This window comes from Aegilops tauschii, chromosome 2, assembly GCF_002575655.3.
Source record: "Aegilops tauschii subsp. strangulata cultivar AL8/78 chromosome 2, Aet v6.0, whole genome shotgun sequence".
Lineage (NCBI taxonomy): Eukaryota > Viridiplantae > Streptophyta > Magnoliopsida > Poales > Poaceae > Aegilops > Aegilops tauschii.
In genome coordinates this window covers 476,724,918-476,736,042 of record NC_053036.3, presented here as the reverse complement: position 1 = coordinate 476,736,042, position 11,125 = coordinate 476,724,918, and the positions used below count along the sequence as shown (strand labels likewise).

At 46.1% G+C, this 11,125-nt stretch overlaps 1 long non-coding RNA gene across 1 annotated transcript; it reads right to left on the bottom strand.

Annotated features, from left to right (window-relative positions):
• Positions 1-460: 460 nt before the first annotated feature.
• On the bottom strand, positions 461-4,660 carry LOC141042064 (uncharacterized). The gene is made up of 4 exons (XR_012203874.1): positions 4,035-4,660; positions 3,659-3,955; positions 2,780-2,851; positions 461-1,534 (listed from the first exon to the last, which is right to left on the bottom strand). It is a non-coding gene; the product is annotated as an uncharacterized lncRNA (long non-coding RNA).
• Positions 4,661-11,125: the final 6,465 nt, after the last annotated feature.

Below are 11,125 nucleotides of genomic sequence, written 5' to 3'. Positions count from 1 at the left end.
AAAAAGAATGAAGAATAATAAACTTGAAGCTCCGTTAGTATCTTCATGGGAAATCACTGAATAAGAACATTGACGAAAAAGAATGGAGAGACTTCCCATCAATAAAAATGATACTTGATTAAGAAATCTGAGTCCTTGAAGAAAAGGGTGGGAGGGTGGGAAAACAAAGGCAACTTGGGACGGATGAAGCAAACACCGTTGCAAAGAACTGAGAATTGATCTCGCGAATGTTGAGATGATCGGATCCACTTGAAAAAGAGCACGTCGGTTGGAAAGAATTGGCATGACAATCTCGATGATCAAGAAGGATTGGTATTCACATAGAAGTATGAGAACACCGCTTAGGAAAGGTATGGAATCAACACTTGACTTCGAAGCAACTCGAATACCCTAACTTAAAACAAAACAAAGGATTGGCTCGCAGAATAAACCGGAAACAAACATATGATAGATCCCATATCATATCATGTGTGTGTTGGAAAGATATCCTACGAGATACTTGAATTCCCACTTATAAACTCCCGAAACTTTCTGGTTATGCAATCTGGTGTTGGGGATACAGGGGACACAAAATATATCACCCAAACTAACAATCCCTAGATCCAGCTGTATCCATCCGTCAACACATAACCAAGAAACCTTCGGAAATCATGTACCTCAACCTTCGAAAAGCATCCGTTATACGAGTTATGGCAATACTCCTGAACTCCCGCCCCAGTACTGGGTGGCGTCGAGGTGATCTCACCAACAACTGCATAAAAGAGATTTTCGATGTCGGCGAAACTCAGGTATTCCAGAACTGCAACGATAAAATTGTGACGACAACACCTTGGAGCTCAACTCCCCGGGACACTGCCACAACCCCTAAATGTCAGGCGGCACCAAGAACAATGTTCTCGTCACAAAACCATCGGAACGATTCCAAGACACCCGCGTGATCCTAAAAAAAGATTTAGTGAAATTTGAGGAGAGAAAAGTCAAAACTTCTACGTCAGGAGGCCTCACCAGAGCGACGAAGGGACTGAGGAGTAAGAAGAATCCTACTCTCCGATATATATAATCCTAAGACTCAAAACATTTTTGTTCTAGACTGAACAACGTCAGCGATTCGATCAAGCAGGGGGCTCCTAAGTCGGGTATGGCTCTGATTACCAACTTGTAACGCCCACGATGCGGCTATATCTCCCACGTGTCGAGGGACGACTTAGAGGCATAACCGCATTGTGGTTTTGTCGCAAGAAGGGTCATCTTCACACAATCCCATGTAATGAACAAGAATGGGATAAAGAGTTGGCTTACAATCGCCACTTCACACAATACATAAATAAATCATACATCAAGCAGAGTACACACATAGGTCCGACTACGGAACCAAAAGAAAAGAAGACAACCGCAAATGCTAGATCCCCGATCGTCCCAACTGGGCTCCACTACTGATCATCTGGAAACGAAACATAGTAACGAACAAGGTCTTCATCGAGCTCCCACTTGAGCTCGGTTGTGTCACCTGCACTGGTATCCTCGGCACCTGCAACTGTTTTGGAAGTATCTGTGAGCCACGAGGACTCAGCAATCTCACACCGGCGAGATCAAGACTATTTAAGCTTATAGGAAGGAAAGGGTAGTGAGGTGGAGCTGCAGCAAGCACTAGCATGTATGGTGGCTAACATACGCAAATAAGAGCGAGAAGAGGAGCAACGGAACGGTCGTCAACTAGTAATGATCAAGAAGTGATCCTGAACTCCTACTTAAGTCAAAACATAACCCAAAAACCATGTTCACTTCCCGGACTCCGCCGAAAAGAGACCATCACGGCTACACACATGGTTGATGCGTTTTAATTAAGCCGAGTGTCAAGTTCTCTACAACTGGACATTAACAAATTCCCATCTGCCACATAACCGCGGGCACGGCTCTCGAAAGTTTATACCCTGCAGGGGTGTTCCAACTTAGCCAATTATAAGCTCTCATGGTCAACGAAGGATAAACTTTCTCCCGGGAAGACCCGATCAGTCTCGGAATCCCGGTTTACAAGACATTTTGACAATGGTAAAACAAGACCAGCAAAGCCACCCGAATGTGCCGACAAATCCCGATAGGAGCTGCACATATCTCGTTCTCAGGGCACACCGGATTGTCCAAGCTTCCGATAGGCGAGCCCAGAGTTGCCCCTGGTGGCCACCGGCGACTGACGGGTTGGACCAACACTCAGAGGAGCACTGACCCGGGGGTTTAAAATAAAGATGACCCTTGAGTCGGCAGAACCCAAGGGAAAAGGGGATAGGTGGTAGCAAATGGTAAAACCAAGGTTGGGCCTTGCTGGAGGAGTTTTATTCAAAGCGAACTGTCAAGGGGGTCCCATAAATCACCCAACCGCATAAGGAACACAAAATCAAGGAACATAACACCGGTATGACGGAAACTAGGGGGGCAAGAGTGGAACAAAACACCAGGCATAAGGCCGAGCCTTCCACCCTTTACCAAGTATATAGATGCATTAATTAAATAAGAGATATTGTGATATCCCAACAAAGTTCATGATATCCATGTTCCAACAAGGAACAAACTTAATCTTCACCTGCAACTAGCAACGCTATAAGAGGGGCTGAGCAAAGCGGTAACATAGCCAAGCAACGACTTGCTAGGAAAGGTGGGTTAGAGGCTTGACATGGCAATATGGGAGGCATGATATAACAAGTGGTAGGTAGCGCAGCAAAGCAATAGAGCGAACAACTAGCAAGCAAAGATAGAAGTGATTTCGAGGGTATGGTCATCTTGCCTGAAATCCCGCAAGGAAGAAGAACGAGTCCATGAAGAAGACAAACGGATGTAGTCGAACGAATCCTCACAACTCCGGAACGAAACCGAAGGTAACGAGAGAAGCAACCCGGAAAGAAACAAACAACATAGTAAACAACCACCACATACACATGGCATGATGCACAAACAAGTATGATGCATGTCCGGTTTAATGAGGCATGGCATGGCAAAGTGCAACAAACAACACTACAAATTAAGTGGAGCTCAAAATGCAACGAGTTGCATATTGACGAAACACCACATCAATTATTTAGTTCTCTCTCGGTTATGTACCCAACAATATTAAATGTTGATTAACATGGCAAGAGGTGAAGCATAAGTAAACTAACTATTTAGGCAAGTTTAAATGAGGCCGGAACAACAAATAACAATTCCGGAAAATCCCCACATGCATATTTTAGATTTGGTACTGTTCTGCCTAAAACCATATTTTATTGTTGTTAGACAGGAAAATAAAGTGCACCAAGTTAATCTATGCATTTTTCTACCCCATTTACATATAAAGTTTATTTAAATCCGAGCTACGGTTATTTAGTTATGAAATAAATCATTTTAACATGGCATTAGAGCAAATTTAAACAAACATCAAGTGTAAACATTTTAAACATGGATGAAAGTGGCATAATGTGAAACTAGATAAAATTCTAAGCATTTTACATATATAAATCATTTTAATCCGATGCACGGTTGTTTAGTTATTATATGCATGAACATGATGGGTTTTTCTGTAAAACTGGCAGTCTCTGGATAAATGGCAAAATTCGCAGCGCATGGGAAAAAAACATGGGCTGAATCTGGCGGAACTGGGCTGAACAAAGAGAAGGGGCTGGGGGCTCACCATGGGCCTTAACCCGATTGGAGGGGAGGCTGCAGGAGGGGCGCGCTGGGCCTTGGAGGTCACTGGAGTCGCGGTCAACGCTCGGGACTAACGAGACGCTGGTGCTCTCGTTTCTGAAGAACAGAAACAGCAACACCATGGCGATGGAGAAGACAACGACAGGGGGGTTCCTGGCGGTGGGGTCGGCGGGAACCGACTGGAACGGGGCGGATTCGGCGGCTAGACGGCGGAGCAGAGGAGATCCGGTCCAGATCGGGGCCGGGGCGCGAACTTGACGGGCGGCTATGGAGCTGTTGTCTGAAGAAAAGGCATAATATTCAGAGGAGAAAACAAGGAAAGGAAGAAGAGAGAGACGGAGATGGCAGGGCACAGCGACCTGCGGGGGTCCGGTGGCGCGGCCAGGCATGCGCGAGCAGGAGGCATCGGGCGCGCTGGAGGTGGAACGAGCAGAGGCTCGATGCAGCAGAGATGCCCCGCGACCTCTGCAGACGAGCGGAATGAGGCGAGGGAGAAGATGGCCGACGCGGCAGGGACTCGCCGGTGACGGAGTCGTGAGTCTCACCGGCAGGTGGAGCCGAGGGAAGGCGAGGGAAAGGCAGCGGCGACGGGGACGACCATGGATGCTCCTGCGGGCTTTCTGGAGAAGACAGGGAGCAGGTGAGAGAGGGAACCAGAGGGAATGGGGAAGAAGGGAAGGGCGTGGCGCTCATCTGCTGGTCGCCGGTGGCAACGCCGGTTGCCGGATGACGAGGCGAGGTGGAGGAGCACGGGGAGGCTCCTTGGCTTGCGGTCGACGGCGGGAGGCAGCATGGATGCAGATCAGCAGCTGCTAGTCTCGAAGAAGCAGTGCGACGGCCATGGTGGATGGATCGGGAGGAGGGGGCTACATGGTGGAGGCCGAGAGGAATTTTGGATTGGGGGCTCGGGCATCTGGAACGAGGAGGAGGGAGAGCGCTGGTTGGGTGAATCAGGCAGGGGAGATCCCGAGGGGGATTCGGTGGAGTGGCGGCGGCAAGGAGGATGGATTGGACTAGGGTTAGCTATTTATATATTAGGTTGATATTTGGGTAGGTGTTCCCTCACCCCTCCGATCGCAATCGGACGATCGAGAAATAAAAAGGTAGAGAGTCCAAACAAGAAAACGGAGATGTTTTATAGATGTTTGGGGATGATCCGGACCCAACGCCCGGGTCGGGTTCGGGACAATTTTCGGACGCGCGCGAGGGGTGGTCTGAGAGGGGTCGACAAAGACAAAGTGTCTGACAAAAGGCCCCGGTGAAGACAAGAGAGAAAACGAGGAGCAACGTTGCAAGTGTGGTTGGTCTCGAAACGGTCAACGAAAGCAAGGGGGACGCGGCAACTATGAGCGGATGCAAGTTTTTAAAAACAATGACGACAACGAGTGCCGATGCAATGCGGATGATGCCATGATGAGATGCAACAAACAAATAAAAAACACAACTGACTCGCAAAACAAGGAAGGCATCTGGAGCGTCGGTCTCGGGGCGTTACAGCCTTTCCATGTACAACCCTCCTACCTAGGTGAGCTTTCGCTCCGTAACCTTACTCAATCCTCTTCCTGAGCCGCACTTTGTTGAACTTAATCCGACTATTTTTAACAGGAATGGAGAAAGGCTGTCGCGGGGATCTATAGCCCCGCTCCGCAGCGAGAGGACCATATTCGAGACCTGGATCCCGGATTTGAAGAGGATCCGGATATATTCATAGAGCTCAAGGAGGGGGTCTTTTATCAGGCGAGCTGCGACAGCACAGAAGTGGCCATCACAGCTGATTGTCCCGGCCTTCTCCCCTCCTCCCACGTAAGTGCTCAGGAGACATCTTTTCAACAATAGCCTTCTCGTTGCGCCTCACCCACCGCACCGTCTCATGCTCCAAAGGGGCGGTGCTCGTCCCGCCAAACCATATCGAAGGCGCCGTCCAAGAAGGCAACGCTCGCGCAAGGCGAGTCTTTGAAAAGAAAGGCTGGCAGTGATACCATCGAGCCTCCTTGTTCACAGAAGAGGTATAATTTTCAACCTGCACTTGGTGTTGGGGAACGTAGTAATTTCAAAAAATTTCTACGCACACGCAAGATCATGGTGATGCATAGCAACGAGAGGGGAGAGTGTTGTCCACGTACCCTCGTAGACTGATAGCGGAAGCGTTTAACACAACGCGGTTGATGTAGTCGTACGTCTTCACGATCCGACCGATCAAGTACCGAACGCACGGCACCTTCGAGTTCAGCACACGTTCAGCTCGATGACATCCCTCGAACTCCGATCCAGCCGAGTGTTGAGGGAGAGTTTCGTCAGCACGGCGGCGTGGTGACAATGTTGATGTTCTACCGACGCAGGGCTTCGCCTAAGCACCGCTACGATGTTATCGAGGTGTAATATGGTGGAGGGGGGCACCGCACACGGCTAAGAGATCAATGATCAATTGTTATGTCTAGAGGTGCCCCCTGCCCCCGTATATAAAGGAGCAAGGGGGGGGGGGGGTTCGGCCGGCCTAAGGGAGAGGCGTGCCAGGAGGAGTCCTACTCCTACCGGGAGTAGGACTCCCCCCTTTTCCATGTTGGACTAGGAGAGAAAGGGGGAAAAGGTGGAGGGGAGGAAGGAAGGGGGGGCGCCGCCCCCCTCTCCTTGTCCTATTCGGACTAGGGGGAGGGGTGCGTGGCCCTGCCCTGGCCTCCTCTCCTCTCTTCCACCTAGGCCCACTAACGCCCATTAAGTTACCGGGTGGTTCCGGCAACCTCCCGGTACTCCGGAAAAATCCCGATTTCACCCGGAACACTTCCGATGTCCAAACGTGGGCTTCCAATATATCAATCTTTATGTCTCGACCATTTTGAGACTCCTCGTCATGTCCGTGATCACATCCGGGACTCCGAACAACCTTCAGTACATCAAAACATATAAACTCATAATATAACTGTCATCGTAACGTTAAGCGTGCGGACCCTACGGGTTCGAGAACTATGTAGACATGACCGAGACACCTCTCCGGTCAATAACCAATAGCGGAACCTGGATGCTCATATTGGTTCCCACATATTCTACGAACATCTTTATCGGTCAGACCACATAACAACATACGTTGTTCCCTTTGTCATCGGTATGTTACTTGCCCGAGATTCGATCGTCGGTATCTCGATACCTAGTTCAATCTCGTTACCGGCAAGTCTCTTTACTCGTTCCGTAATACATCATCCCGCAACTAACTCATTAGTCACAATGCTTGCAAGGCTTATAGTGATGTGTATTACTGAGTGGGCCCAGAGATACCTCTCCGACAATCGGAGTGACAAATCCTAATCTCGAAATACGCCAACCCAACAAGTACCTTTGGAGACACCTGTAGAGCACCTTTATAATCACCCAGTTATGTTGTGACGTTTGGTAGCACACAAAGTGTTCCTCCGGTAAATGGGAGTTGCATAATCTCATAGTCATAGGAACATGTATAAGTCATGAAGAAAGCAATAGCAACATACTAAACGATCGAGTGCTAAGCTAACGGAATGGGTCAAGTCAATCACATCATTCTCCTAATGATGTGATCCCGTTAATCAAATGACAACTCATGTCTATGGCTAGGAAACATAACCATCTTTGATCAACGAGCTAGTCAAGTAGAGGCATACTAGTGACACTCTGTTTGTCTATGTATTCACACATGTATTATGTTTCCGGTTAATACAATTCTAGCATGAATAATAAACATTTATCATGATATAAGGATATAAATAATAACTTTATTATTGCCTCTAGGGCATATTTCCTTTAGTCTCCCACTTGCACTAGAGTCAATAATCTAGATTACACAGTAATGATTCTTACACCCATGGAGTCTTGGTGCTGATCATGTTTTGCTCGTGGAAGAGGCTTAGTCAACGGGTCTGCAACATTCAGATCCGTATGTATCTTGCAAATTTCTATGTCTCCCACCTGGACTAAATCCCGAATGGAATTGAAGCGTCTTTTGATGTGCTTGGTTCTCTTGTGAAATCTGGATTACTTTGCTAAGGCAATTGCACCAGTATTGTCACAAAAGATTTTCATTGGTCCCGATGCACTAGGTATGACACCTAGATCGGATATGAACTCCTTCATCCAGACTCCTTCATTTGCTGCTTCCGAAGCAGCTATGTACTCCGCTTCACACGTAGATCCCGCCACGACACTTTGTTTAGAACTGCACCAACTGACAGCTCCACCGTTCAACGTAAACACGTATCCGGTTTGCGATTTAGAATCGTCCGGATCAGTGTCAAAGCTTGCATCAACGTAACCATTTACGATGAGCTCTTTGTCACCTCCATAAACGAGAAACATATCCTTAGTCCCTTTCAGGTATTTCAGGATGTTCTTGACCGTTGTCCGGTGATCCACTCCTGGATTACTTTGGTACCTCCCTGCTAAACTTATAGCAAGGCACACATCAGGTCTGGTACACAGCATTGCATACATGATAGAGCCTATGGCTGAAGCATAGGGAACATCTTTCATCTTCTCTCTATCTTCTGCAGTGGTCGGGCATTGAGTCTTACTCAATCTCACACCTTGTAGTACAGGCAAGAACCCTTTCTTTGCTTGATCCATTTTGAACTTCTTCAAAATTTTGTCAAGGTATGTGCTTTGTGAAAGTCCAATTAAGCGTCTTGATCTATCTCTATAGATCTTGATGCCTAATATATATGCAGCTTCACCGAGGTCTTTCATTGAAAAACTCTTATTCAAGTATCCCTTTATGCTATCCAGAAATTCTATATCATTTCCAATTAGCAATATGTCATCCACATATAATATCAGAAATGCTACTGAGCTCCCACTCACTTTCTTGTAAATACAGGCTTCTCCAAAAGTCTGTATAAAACCAAATGCTTTGATCACACTATCAAAGCGTTTATTCCAACTCCGAGAGGCTTGCACCAGTCCATAAATGGATCGCTGGAGCTTGCACACTTTGTTAGCTCCCTTTGGATCGACAAAACCTTCCGGTTGCATCATATACAACTCTTCTTCCAGAAATCCATTCAGGAATGCAGTTTTGATTATCCATTTGCCAGATTTCATAAAATGCAGCAATTGCTAACATGATTCGGACAGACTTAAGCATAGATACGAGTGAGAAACTCTCATCATAGTCAACACCTTGAACTTGTCGAAAAACCTTTTGCGACAATTCTAGCTTTGTAGATAGTAACGCTACTATCAGCGTCCGTCTTCCTCTTGAAGATCCATTTAATCTCAATGGCTCGCCAATCATTGGGCAAGTCAATCAAAGGCCATACTTTGTTCTCATACATGGATCCCATCTCAGATTTCATGGCCTCAAGCCATTTTGCGGAATCTGGGCTCACCATCGCTTCTTCATAGTTCGTAGGTTCGTCATGGTCTAGTAACATAACCTCCAGAACAGAATTACCGTACCACTCTGGTGCGGATCTTACTCTGGTTGACCTATGAGGTTCAGTAATAACTTGATCTGAAGTTCCATGATCATCATCATTAACTTCCTCACTAATTGGTATAGGCGTCACAGAAACTAGTTTCTGTGATGATCTACTTTCCAATAAGGGAGCATATACAGTTACCTCATCAAGTTCTACTTTCCTCCCACTCACTTCTTTCGAAAGAAACTCTTTCTCTAGAAAGGATCCATTCTTAGCAACGAATGTCTTGCCTTCGGATCTGTGATAGAAGGTATACCCAACAGTCTCCTTTGGGTATCCTATGAAGACACATTTCTCCGATTTAGGTTCGAGCTTATCAGGTTGAAGTTTTTTCACATAAGCATCGCAACCCCAAACTTTAAGAAACGACAACTTTGGTTTCTTGCCAAACCATAGTTCATAAGGCGTCGTCTCAACGGATTTCGATGGTGCCCTATTTTGAGTGAATGCAGCCGTCTCTAAAGCATAACCCCAAAACGATAGCGGTAAATCAGTAAGAGACATCATAGATCGCACCATATCTAGTAAAGTACGATTATGACGTTTGGACACACCATTACGTTGTGGTGTTCCGGGTGGCGTGAGTTGCGAAACTATTCCGCATTGTTTCAAATGTAGGCCAAACTCGTAACTCAAATATTCTCCTCCACGATCTGATCGTAGAAACTTTATTTTCTTGTTACAATGATTTTTAGCTTCGCTCTGAAATTCTTCGAACTTTTCAAATGTTTCAGACTTATGTTTCATTAAGTAGATATACCCATATCTGCTCAAATCATCTGTGAAGGTGAGAAAATAACGATATCCGCCACGAGCCTCAATATTCATCGGACCACATACATCTGTATGTATGATTTCCAACAAATCAGTTGCTCTCTCCATAGTTCCGGAGAACAGTGTTTTAGTCATCTTGCCCATGAGACACGGTTCGCAAGTACCAAGTGATTCATAATCAAGTGATTCCAAAAGTCCATCATTATGGAGTTTCTTCATGCGCTTTACACCGATATGACCTAAACGGCAGTGCCACAAATAAGTTGCACTATCATTATCAACTCTGCATCTTTTGGCTTCGATATTATGAATATGTGTGTCACTACTACCAAGATTCATTAAAAATAGATCACTCTTCAAGGGTGCATGACCATAAAAGATATTACTCATATAAATAGAACAACAATTATTCTCTGATTTAAATGAATAACCGTCTCACATCAAACAAGATCCAGATATAATGTTCATGCTCAACGCTGGCACCAAATAACAATTATTTAGGTCTAATACTAATCCCGAAGGTAGATGTAGAGGTAGCGTGCCGACGGCGATCACATCGACTTTGGAACCGTTTCCCACGCGCATCGTCACCTCGTCCTTGGCCAGTGTTCGCTTAATCCGTAGTCCCTGTTTTGAGTTGCAAATATTAGCAACAGAACCAGTATCAAATACCCAGGTGCTACTGCGAGCTCTGGTAAGGTACACATCAATAACATGTATATCACATATACCTTTGTTCACCTTGCCATCCTTCTTATCCGCCAAATACTTGGGGCAGTTCCGCTTCCAGTGACCAGTCTGCTTGCAGTAGAAGCACTCAGTCTCAGGCTTAGGTCCAGATTTGGGTTTCTTCTCCTGAACAGCAACTTGCTTGCTGTTCTTCTTGAAGTTCCCCTTCTTCTTCCCTTTGCCCTTTTTCTTGAAACTAGTGGTCTTATTGACCATCAACACTTGATGCTCCTTTTTGATTTCTACCTCCGCTGCCTTTAGCATTGCGAAGAGCTCGGGAATTGTCTTGTTCATCCCTTGCATGTTATAGTTCATCACGAAGCTCTTGTAGCTTGGTGGCAGTGATTGAAGAATTCTGTCAATGACGCTATCATCCGGAAGATTAACTCCCAGTTGAATCAAGTGATTATTATACCCAGACATTTTGAGTATATGCTCACTGACAGAACTATTCTCTTCCATCTTGCAGCTATAGAACTTATTGGAGACTTCATATCTCTCAATCC